The sequence below is a fragment of the Solea solea genome, chromosome 16, assembly GCF_958295425.1.
Source record: "Solea solea chromosome 16, fSolSol10.1, whole genome shotgun sequence".
NCBI lineage: Eukaryota > Metazoa > Chordata > Actinopteri > Pleuronectiformes > Soleidae > Solea > Solea solea.
Genome location: NC_081149.1, coordinates 2020001 through 2027500, shown reverse-complemented (window position 1 = coordinate 2027500; position 7500 = coordinate 2020001). Strand labels below are relative to the sequence as shown.

Genomic DNA, 7500 nt, shown 5'->3' with positions numbered 1-7500 from the left:
GGCTTTGCTGTATGGCCGCGCCCTTTGAGTGTGTCAAATGTCAAGCAGCTGTCCGTCAAGGCTCAGAGGTGCACTTAGATCACCTTGGGGCGGAGGTGATCAGCAGCAGCCTTTGTTATGCGCACTTAAAAAACATGGCACCACAACAAGTAACTTGTGTGCCAAGATCTTGAGTTGGCCCCAGACACTTGTGGGCCATCGCTTCTCGGCCTTTTGGCTAAGATCAAGTGTAGTATCTGTTCTTATCAGTTTAATATCTGATATGTCCTCTATATGGGGATTAAATATTAAATGCATTTTTGAGCATTGGGAGGTGAAAACTGGGGCTTGCTCTCTTCACTCCTTGCATTGACCTGGCATTGCAGTGCCACCAGGAACGGTGCACCATTCTCTTTTTTCTGTGAAAACCAAAGCAAGGCTGGAACTAGAAGGACGTTAACGTGTGCCTGTGCCCGTGCCCGTGCGTCAACGTAATTGCAAGCCCATGTTTCTTGTAAGGAAGCAGCAGTGTAAAAGCTTATAGCACCTGGTATTCCCAGGCGGTCTCCCATCCAAGTACTAACCAGGCCCAACCCTGCTTAGCTTCCGAGATCAGACGAGATCGGGCGTGCTCAGGGTGGTATGGCCGTAAGCCGACGGGCTGGGGACACAGACTCCTTTTATAGACTAGGCAAGGCCCCCTGCTCGTGGAGGAGCTCAAAGGTCAGCCTTTCGAACACACTGCACTTGAGCCTTTATCTCCACTATCTGCTACACTATATTCCAGTATTAGGAAGCTACATCGAGATGGGTAAGCTGCTGCCCATCTCCAAGCTTCTCACGTGCTTGCAGAGCGACATCCAAGGCAGAAACTAGAAGGACGTTAACGTGTGCCCGTGCGTCAACGTAATTGCAAGCCCATGTTTCTTGTAAGGAAGCAGCAGTGTAAAAGCTTAGAGCACCTGGTATTCCCAGGCGGTCTCCCATCCAAGTACTAACCAGGCCCGACCCTGCTTAGCTTCCGAGATCACACGAGATCGGGCGTGCTCAGGGTGGTATGGCCGTAAGCCGACGGGCTGGGGACACAGACTCCTTTTATAGACTAGGCAAGGCCCCCTGCTCGTGGAGGAGCTCAAAGGTCAGCCTTTCGAACGTTCAAGAGTTTAAGTTGTTTTTGGTGGGCTTTGCTGTATGGCCGCGCCCTTTGAGTGTGTCAAATGTCAAGCAGCTGTCCGTCAAGGCTCAGAGGTGCACTTAGATCACCTTGGGGCGGAGGTGATCAGCAGCAGCCTTTGTTATGCGCACTTAAAAAACATGGCACCACAACAAGTAACTTGTGTGCCAAGATCTTGAGTTGGCCCCAGACACTTGTGGGCCATCGCTTCTCGGCCTTTTGGCTAAGATCAAGTGTAGTATCTGTTCTTATCAGTTTAATATCTGATATGTCCTCTATATGGGGATTAAATATTAAATGCATTTTTGAGCATTGGGAGGTGAAAACTGGGGCTTGCTCTCTTCACTCCTTGCATTGACCTGGCATTGCAGTGCCACCAGGAACGGTGCACCATTCTCTTTTTTCTGTGAAAACCAAAGCAAGGCTGGAACTAGAAGGACGTTAACGTGTGCCTGTGCCCGTGCCCGTGCGTCAACGTAATTGCAAGCCCATGTTTCTTGTAAGGAAGCAGCAGTGTAAAAGCTTATAGCACCTGGTATTCCCAGGCGGTCTCCCATCCAAGTACTAACCAGGCCCAACCCTGCTTAGCTTCCGAGATCAGACGAGATCGGGCGTGCTCAGGGTGGTATGGCCGTAAGCCGACGGGCTGGGGACACAGACTCCTTTTATAGACTAGGCAAGGCCCCCTGCTCGTGGAGGAGCTCAAAGGTCAGCCTTTCGAACACACTGCACTTGAGCCTTTATCTCCACTATCTGCTACACTATATTCCAGTATTAGGAAGCTACATTGAGATGGGTAAGCTGCTGCCCATCTCCAAGCTTCTCACGTGCTTGCAGAGCGACATCCAAGGCAGAAACTAGAAGGACGTTAACGTGTGCCCGTGCGTCAACGTAATTGCAAGCCCATGTTTCTTGTAAGGAAGCAGCAGTGTAAAAGCTTAGAGCACCTGGTATTCCCAGGCGGTCTCCCATCCAAGTACTAACCAGGCCCGACCCTGCTTAGCTTCCGAGATCAGACGAGATCGGGCGTGCTCAGGGTGGTATTGCCGTAAGCCGACGGGCTGGGGACACAGACTCCTTTTATAGACTAGGCAAGGCCCCCTGCTCGTGGAGGAGCTCAAAGGTCAGCCTTTCGAACGTTCAAGAGTTTAAGTTGTCTTTGGTGGGCTTTGCTGTATGGCCGCGCCCTTTGAGTGTGTCAAATATCAAGCAGCTGTCCGTCAAGGCTCAGAGGTGCACTTAGATCACCTTGGGGCGGAGGTGATCAACAGCAGCCTTTGTTATGTGCACTTAAAAAACATGGCACCACAACAAGTAACTTGTGTGCCAAGATCTTGAGTTGGCCCCAGACACTTGTGGGCCATCGCTTCTCGGCCTTTTGGCTAAGATCAAGTGTAGTATCTGTTCTTATCAGTTTAATATCTGATATGTCCTCTATATGGGGATTAAATATTAAATGCATTTTTGAGCATTGGGAGGTGAAAACTGGGGCTTGCTCTCTTCACTCCTTGCATTGACCTGGCATTGCAGTGCCACCAGGAACAGTGCACCATTCACTTTTTTCTGTGAAAACCAAAGCAAGGCTGGAACTAGAAGGACGTTAACGTGTGCCTGTGCCCGTGCCCGTGCGTCAACGTAATTGCAAGCCCATGTTTCTTGTAAGGAAGCAGCAGTGTAAAAGCTTATAGCACCTGGTATTCCCAGGCGGTCTCCCATCCAAGTACTAACCAGGCCCAACCCTGCTTAGCTTCCGAGATCAGACGAGATCGGGCGTGCTCAGGGTGGTATGGCCGTAAGCCGACGGGCTGGGGACACAGACTCCTTTTATAGACTAGGCAAGGCCCCCTGCTCGTGGAGGAGCTCAAAGGTCAGCCTTTCGAACACACTGCACTTGAGCCTTTATCTCCACTATCTGCTACACTATATTCCAGTATTAGGAAGCTACATCGAGATGGGTAAGCTGCTGCCCATCTCCAAGCTTCTCACGTGCTTGCAGAGCGACATCCAAGGCAGAAACTAGAAGGACGTTAACGTGTGCCCGTGCGTCAACGTAATTGCAAGCCCATGTTTCTTGTAAGGAAGCAGCAGTGTAAAAGCTTAGAGCACCTGGTATTCCCAGGCGGTCTCCCATCCAAGTACTAACCAGGCCCGACCCTGCTTAGCTTCCGAGATCAGACGAGATCGGGCGTGCTCAGGGTGGTATGGCCGTAAGCTGACGGGCTGGGGACACAGACTCCTTTTATAGACTAGACAAGGCCCCCTGCTCGTGGAGGAGCTCAAAGGTCAGCCTTTCGAACGTTCAAGAGTTTAAGTTGTTTTTGGTGGGCTTTGCTGTATGGCCGCGCCCTTTGAGTGTGTCAAATGTCAAGCAGCTGTCCGTCAAGGCTCAGAGGTGCACTTAGATCACCTTGGGGCGGAGGTGATCAGCAGCAGCCTTTGTTATGCGCACTTAAAAAACATGGCACCACAACAAGTAACTTGTGTGCCAAGATCTTGAGTTGGCCCCAGACACTTGTGGGCCATCGCTTCTCGGCCTTTTGGCTAAGATCAAGTGTAGTATCTGTTCTTATCAGTTTAATATCTGATATGTCCTCTATATGGGGATTAAATATTAAATGCATTTTTGAGCATTGGGAAGTGAAAACTGGGGCTTGCTCTCTTCACTCCTTGCATTGACCTGGCATTGCAGTGCCACCAGGAACGGTGCACCATTCTCTTTTTTCTGTGAAAACGAAAGCAAGGCTGGAACTAGAAGGACGTTAACGTGTGCCTGTGCCCGTGCCCGTGCGTCAACGTAATTGCAAGCCCATGTTTCTTGTAAGGAATCAGCAGTGTAAAAGCTTATAGCACCTGGTATTCCCAGGCGGTCTCCCATCCAAGTACTAACCAGGTCCGACCCTGCTTAGCTTCCGAGATCAGACGAGATCGGGCGTGCTCAGGGTGGTATGGCCGTAAGCCGACGGGCTGGGGACACAGACTCCTTTTATAGACTAGGCAAGGCCCCCTGCTCGTGGAGGAGCTCAAAAGTCAGCCTTTCGAACGTTCAAGAGTTTAAGTTGTTTTTGGTGGGCTTTGCTGTATGGCCGCGCCCTTTGAGTGTGTCAAATGTCAAGCAGCTGTCCGTCAAGGCTCAGAGGTGCACTTAGATCACCTTGGGGCGGAGGTGATCAGCAGCAGCCTTTGTTATGCGCACTTAAAAAACATGGCACCACAACAAGTAACTTGTGTGCCAAGATCTTGAGTTGGCCCCAGACACTTGTGGGCCATCGCTTCTCGGCCTTTTGGCTAAGATCAAGTGTAGTATCTGTTCTTATCAGTTTAATATCTGATATGTCCTCTATATGGGGATTAAATATTAAATGCATTTTTGAGCATTGGGAGGTGAAAACTGGGGCTTGCTCTCTTCACTCCTTGCATTGACCTGGCATTGCAGTGCCACCAGGAACGGTGCACCATTCTCTTTTTTCTGTGAAAACCAAAGCAAGGCTGGAACTAGAAGGACGTTAACGTGTGCCTGTGCCCGTGCCCGTGCGTCAACGTAATTGCAAGCCCATGTTTCTTGTAAGGAAGCAGCAGTGTAAAAGCTTATAGCACCTGGTATTCCCAGGCGGTCTCCCATCCAAGTACTAACCAGGCCCAACCCTGCTTAGCTTCCGAGATCAGACGAGATCGGGCGTGCTCAGGGTGGTATGGCCGTAAGCCGACGGGCTGGGGACACAGACTCCTTTTATAGACTAGGCAAGGCCCCCTGCTCGTGGAGGAGCTCAAAGGTCAGCCTTTCGAACACACTGCACTTGAGCCTTTATCTCCACTATCTGCTACACTATATTCCAGTATTAGGAAGCTACATCGAGATGGGTAAGCTGCTGCCCATCTCCAAGCTTCTCACGTGCTTGCAGAGCGACATCCAAGGCAGAAACTAGAAGGACGTTAACGTGTGCCCGTGCGTCAACGTAATTGCAAGCCCATGTTTCTTGTAAGGAAGCAGCAGTGTAAAAGCTTAGAGCACCTGGTATTCCCAGGCGGTCTCCCATCCAAGTACTAACCAGGCCCGACCCTGCTTAGCTTCCGAGATCACACGAGATCGGGCGTGCTCAGGGTGGTATGGCCGTAAGCCGACGGGCTGGGGACACAGACTCCTTTTATAGACTAGGCAAGGCCCCCTGCTCGTGGAGGAGCTCAAAGGTCAGCCTTTCGAACGTTCAAGAGTTTAAGTTGTTTTTGGTGGGCTTTGCTGTATGGCCGCGCCCTTTGAGTGTGTCAAATGTCAAGCAGCTGTCCGTCAAGGCTCAGAGGTGCACTTAGATCACCTTGGGGCGGAGGTGATCAGCAGCAGCCTTTGTTATGCGCACTTAAAAAACATGGCACCACAACAAGTAACTTGTGTGCCAAGATCTTGAGTTGGCCCCAGACACTTGTGGGCCATCGCTTCTCGGCCTTTTGGCTAAGATCAAGTGTAGTATCTGTTCTTATCAGTTTAATATCTGATATGTCCTCTATATGGGGATTAAATATTAAATGCATTTTTGAGCATTGGGAGGTGAAAACTGGGGCTTGCTCTCTTCACTCCTTGCATTGACCTGGCATTGCAGTGCCACCAGGAACGGTGCACCATTCTCTTTTTTCTGTGAAAACCAAAGCAAGGCTGGAACTAGAAGGACGTTAACGTGTGCCTGTGCCCGTGCCCGTGCGTCAACGTAATTGCAAGCCCATGTTTCTTGTAAGGAAGCAGCAGTGTAAAAGCTTATAGCACCTGGTATTCCCAGGCGGTCTCCCATCCAAGTACTAACCAGGCCCAACCCTGCTTAGCTTCCGAGATCAGACGAGATCGGGCGTGCTCAGGGTGGTATGGCCGTAAGCCGACGGGCTGGGGACACAGACTCCTTTTATAGACTAGGCAAGGCCCCCTGCTCGTGGAGGAGCTCAAAGGTCAGCCTTTCGAACACACTGCACTTGAGCCTTTATCTCCACTATCTGCTACACTATATTCCAGTATTAGGAAGCTACATTGAGATGGGTAAGCTGCTGCCCATCTCCAAGCTTCTCACGTGCTTGCAGAGCGACATCCAAGGCAGAAACTAGAAGGACGTTAACGTGTGCCCGTGCGTCAACGTAATTGCAAGCCCATGTTTCTTGTAAGGAAGCAGCAGTGTAAAAGCTTAGAGCACCTGGTATTCCCAGGCGGTCTCCCATCCAAGTACTAACCAGGCCCGACCCTGCTTAGCTTCCGAGATCAGACGAGATCGGGCGTGCTCAGGGTGGTATGGCCGTAAGCTGACGGGCTGGGGACACAGACTCCTTTTATAGACTAGACAAGGCCCCCTGCTCGTGGAGGAGCTCAAAGGTCAGCCTTTCGAACGTTCAAGAGTTTAAGTTGTTTTTGGTGGGCTTTGCTGTATGGCCGCGCCCTTTGAGTGTGTCAAATGTCAAGCAGCTGTCCGTCAAGGCTCAGAGGTGCACTTAGATCACCTTGGGGCGGAGGTGATCAGCAGCAGCCTTTGTTATGCGCACTTAAAAAACATGGCACCACAACAAGTAACTTGTGTGCCAAGATCTTGAGTTGGCCCCAGACACTTGTGGGCCATCGCTTCTCGGCCTTTTGGCTAAGATCAAGTGTAGTATCTGTTCTTATCAGTTTAATATCTGATATGTCCTCTATATGGGGATTAAATATTAAATGCATTTTTGAGCATTGGGAAGTGAAAACTGGGGCTTGCTCTCTTCACTCCTTGCATTGACCTGGCATTGCAGTGCCACCAGGAACGGTGCACCATTCTCTTTTTTCTGTGAAAACCAAAGCAAGGCTGGAACTAGAAGGACGTTAACGTGTGCCTGTGCCCGTGCCCGTGCGTCAACGTAATTGCAAGCCCATGTTTCTTGTAAGGAATCAGCAGTGTAAAAGCTTATAGCACCTGGTATTCCCAGGCGGTCTCCCATCCAAGTACTAACCAGGCCCGACCCTGCTTAGCTTCCGAGATCAGACGAGATCGGGCGTGCTCAGGGTGGTATGGCCGTAAGCCGACGGGCTGGGGACACAGACTCCTTTTATAGACTAGGCAAGGCCCCCTGCTCGTGGAGGAGCTCAAAAGTCAGCCTTTCGAACACACTGCACTTGAGCCTTTATCTCCACTACCTGCTACACTCTATTCCAGTATTAGGAAGCTACACCAAGATGGGTAAGCTGCTCCCCATCTCCAAGCTTCTCACATGCTTGCAGAGCGACATCCAAGGCTGAAACTAGAAGGACGTTAACGTGTGCCCGTGCGTCAACGTAATTGCAAGCCCATGTTTCTTGTAAGGAAGCAGCAGTGTAAAAGCTTACAGCACCTGGTATTCCCAGGCGGTCT

General features: G+C 50.7%; 20 non-coding genes across 20 annotated transcripts in view; 7 read left to right on the top strand and 13 right to left on the bottom strand.

Annotated features, from left to right (window-relative positions):
* Nucleotides 1-197: 197 nt before the first annotated feature.
* Nucleotides 198-390, top strand: LOC131441594 (U2 spliceosomal RNA). Its single transcript, XR_009232198.1, has one exon. It is a non-coding gene; the product is annotated as a U2 spliceosomal RNA (small nuclear RNA).
* Nucleotides 391-514: 124 nt separating this feature from the next.
* Nucleotides 515-633, bottom strand: LOC131477373 (5S ribosomal RNA). Its single transcript, XR_009243714.1, has one exon. It is a non-coding gene; the product is annotated as a 5S ribosomal RNA (ribosomal RNA).
* A 296-nt stretch (nucleotides 634-929) lies between these two features.
* Nucleotides 930-1048, bottom strand: LOC131441228 (5S ribosomal RNA). The gene has a single exon (XR_009231900.1). It is a non-coding gene; the product is annotated as a 5S ribosomal RNA (ribosomal RNA).
* A 308-nt stretch (nucleotides 1049-1356) lies between these two features.
* Nucleotides 1357-1549, top strand: LOC131441593 (U2 spliceosomal RNA). Its single transcript, XR_009232197.1, has one exon. It is a non-coding gene; the product is annotated as a U2 spliceosomal RNA (small nuclear RNA).
* A 124-nt stretch (nucleotides 1550-1673) lies between these two features.
* On the bottom strand, nucleotides 1674-1792 carry LOC131477372 (5S ribosomal RNA). Its single transcript, XR_009243713.1, has one exon. It is a non-coding gene; the product is annotated as a 5S ribosomal RNA (ribosomal RNA).
* A 296-nt stretch (nucleotides 1793-2088) lies between these two features.
* On the bottom strand, nucleotides 2089-2207 carry LOC131441187 (5S ribosomal RNA). Its single transcript, XR_009231861.1, has one exon. It is a non-coding gene; the product is annotated as a 5S ribosomal RNA (ribosomal RNA).
* A 308-nt stretch (nucleotides 2208-2515) lies between these two features.
* LOC131441497 (U2 spliceosomal RNA) lies at nucleotides 2516-2708 on the top strand. The gene has a single exon (XR_009232103.1). It is a non-coding gene; the product is annotated as a U2 spliceosomal RNA (small nuclear RNA).
* Nucleotides 2709-2832: 124 nt separating this feature from the next.
* On the bottom strand, nucleotides 2833-2951 carry LOC131477371 (5S ribosomal RNA). Its single transcript, XR_009243712.1, has one exon. It is a non-coding gene; the product is annotated as a 5S ribosomal RNA (ribosomal RNA).
* A 296-nt stretch (nucleotides 2952-3247) lies between these two features.
* LOC131440861 (5S ribosomal RNA) lies at nucleotides 3248-3366 on the bottom strand. Its single transcript, XR_009231544.1, has one exon. It is a non-coding gene; the product is annotated as a 5S ribosomal RNA (ribosomal RNA).
* A 308-nt stretch (nucleotides 3367-3674) lies between these two features.
* On the top strand, nucleotides 3675-3867 carry LOC131441518 (U2 spliceosomal RNA). Its single transcript, XR_009232123.1, has one exon. It is a non-coding gene; the product is annotated as a U2 spliceosomal RNA (small nuclear RNA).
* Nucleotides 3868-3991: 124 nt separating this feature from the next.
* On the bottom strand, nucleotides 3992-4110 carry LOC131440874 (5S ribosomal RNA). Its single transcript, XR_009231557.1, has one exon. It is a non-coding gene; the product is annotated as a 5S ribosomal RNA (ribosomal RNA).
* A 308-nt stretch (nucleotides 4111-4418) lies between these two features.
* LOC131441592 (U2 spliceosomal RNA) lies at nucleotides 4419-4611 on the top strand. The gene has a single exon (XR_009232196.1). It is a non-coding gene; the product is annotated as a U2 spliceosomal RNA (small nuclear RNA).
* Nucleotides 4612-4735: 124 nt separating this feature from the next.
* Nucleotides 4736-4854, bottom strand: LOC131477370 (5S ribosomal RNA). Its single transcript, XR_009243711.1, has one exon. It is a non-coding gene; the product is annotated as a 5S ribosomal RNA (ribosomal RNA).
* A 296-nt stretch (nucleotides 4855-5150) lies between these two features.
* LOC131441227 (5S ribosomal RNA) lies at nucleotides 5151-5269 on the bottom strand. The gene has a single exon (XR_009231899.1). It is a non-coding gene; the product is annotated as a 5S ribosomal RNA (ribosomal RNA).
* Nucleotides 5270-5577: 308 nt separating this feature from the next.
* Nucleotides 5578-5770, top strand: LOC131441590 (U2 spliceosomal RNA). The gene has a single exon (XR_009232194.1). It is a non-coding gene; the product is annotated as a U2 spliceosomal RNA (small nuclear RNA).
* A 124-nt stretch (nucleotides 5771-5894) lies between these two features.
* LOC131477369 (5S ribosomal RNA) lies at nucleotides 5895-6013 on the bottom strand. The gene has a single exon (XR_009243710.1). It is a non-coding gene; the product is annotated as a 5S ribosomal RNA (ribosomal RNA).
* Nucleotides 6014-6309: 296 nt separating this feature from the next.
* Nucleotides 6310-6428, bottom strand: LOC131440860 (5S ribosomal RNA). Its single transcript, XR_009231543.1, has one exon. It is a non-coding gene; the product is annotated as a 5S ribosomal RNA (ribosomal RNA).
* Nucleotides 6429-6736: 308 nt separating this feature from the next.
* Nucleotides 6737-6929, top strand: LOC131441517 (U2 spliceosomal RNA). The gene has a single exon (XR_009232122.1). It is a non-coding gene; the product is annotated as a U2 spliceosomal RNA (small nuclear RNA).
* Nucleotides 6930-7053: 124 nt separating this feature from the next.
* Nucleotides 7054-7172, bottom strand: LOC131477561 (5S ribosomal RNA). Its single transcript, XR_009243893.1, has one exon. It is a non-coding gene; the product is annotated as a 5S ribosomal RNA (ribosomal RNA).
* A 296-nt stretch (nucleotides 7173-7468) lies between these two features.
* LOC131477025 (5S ribosomal RNA) overlaps nucleotides 7469-7500 on the bottom strand; it is a 119-nt gene continuing 87 nt past the window's right edge. Inside the window, exon 1 of the ribosomal RNA XR_009243380.1 lies at nucleotides 7469-7500. This exon is cut by the window's right edge and continues 87 nt beyond it. This is a non-coding gene — a ribosomal RNA (5S ribosomal RNA).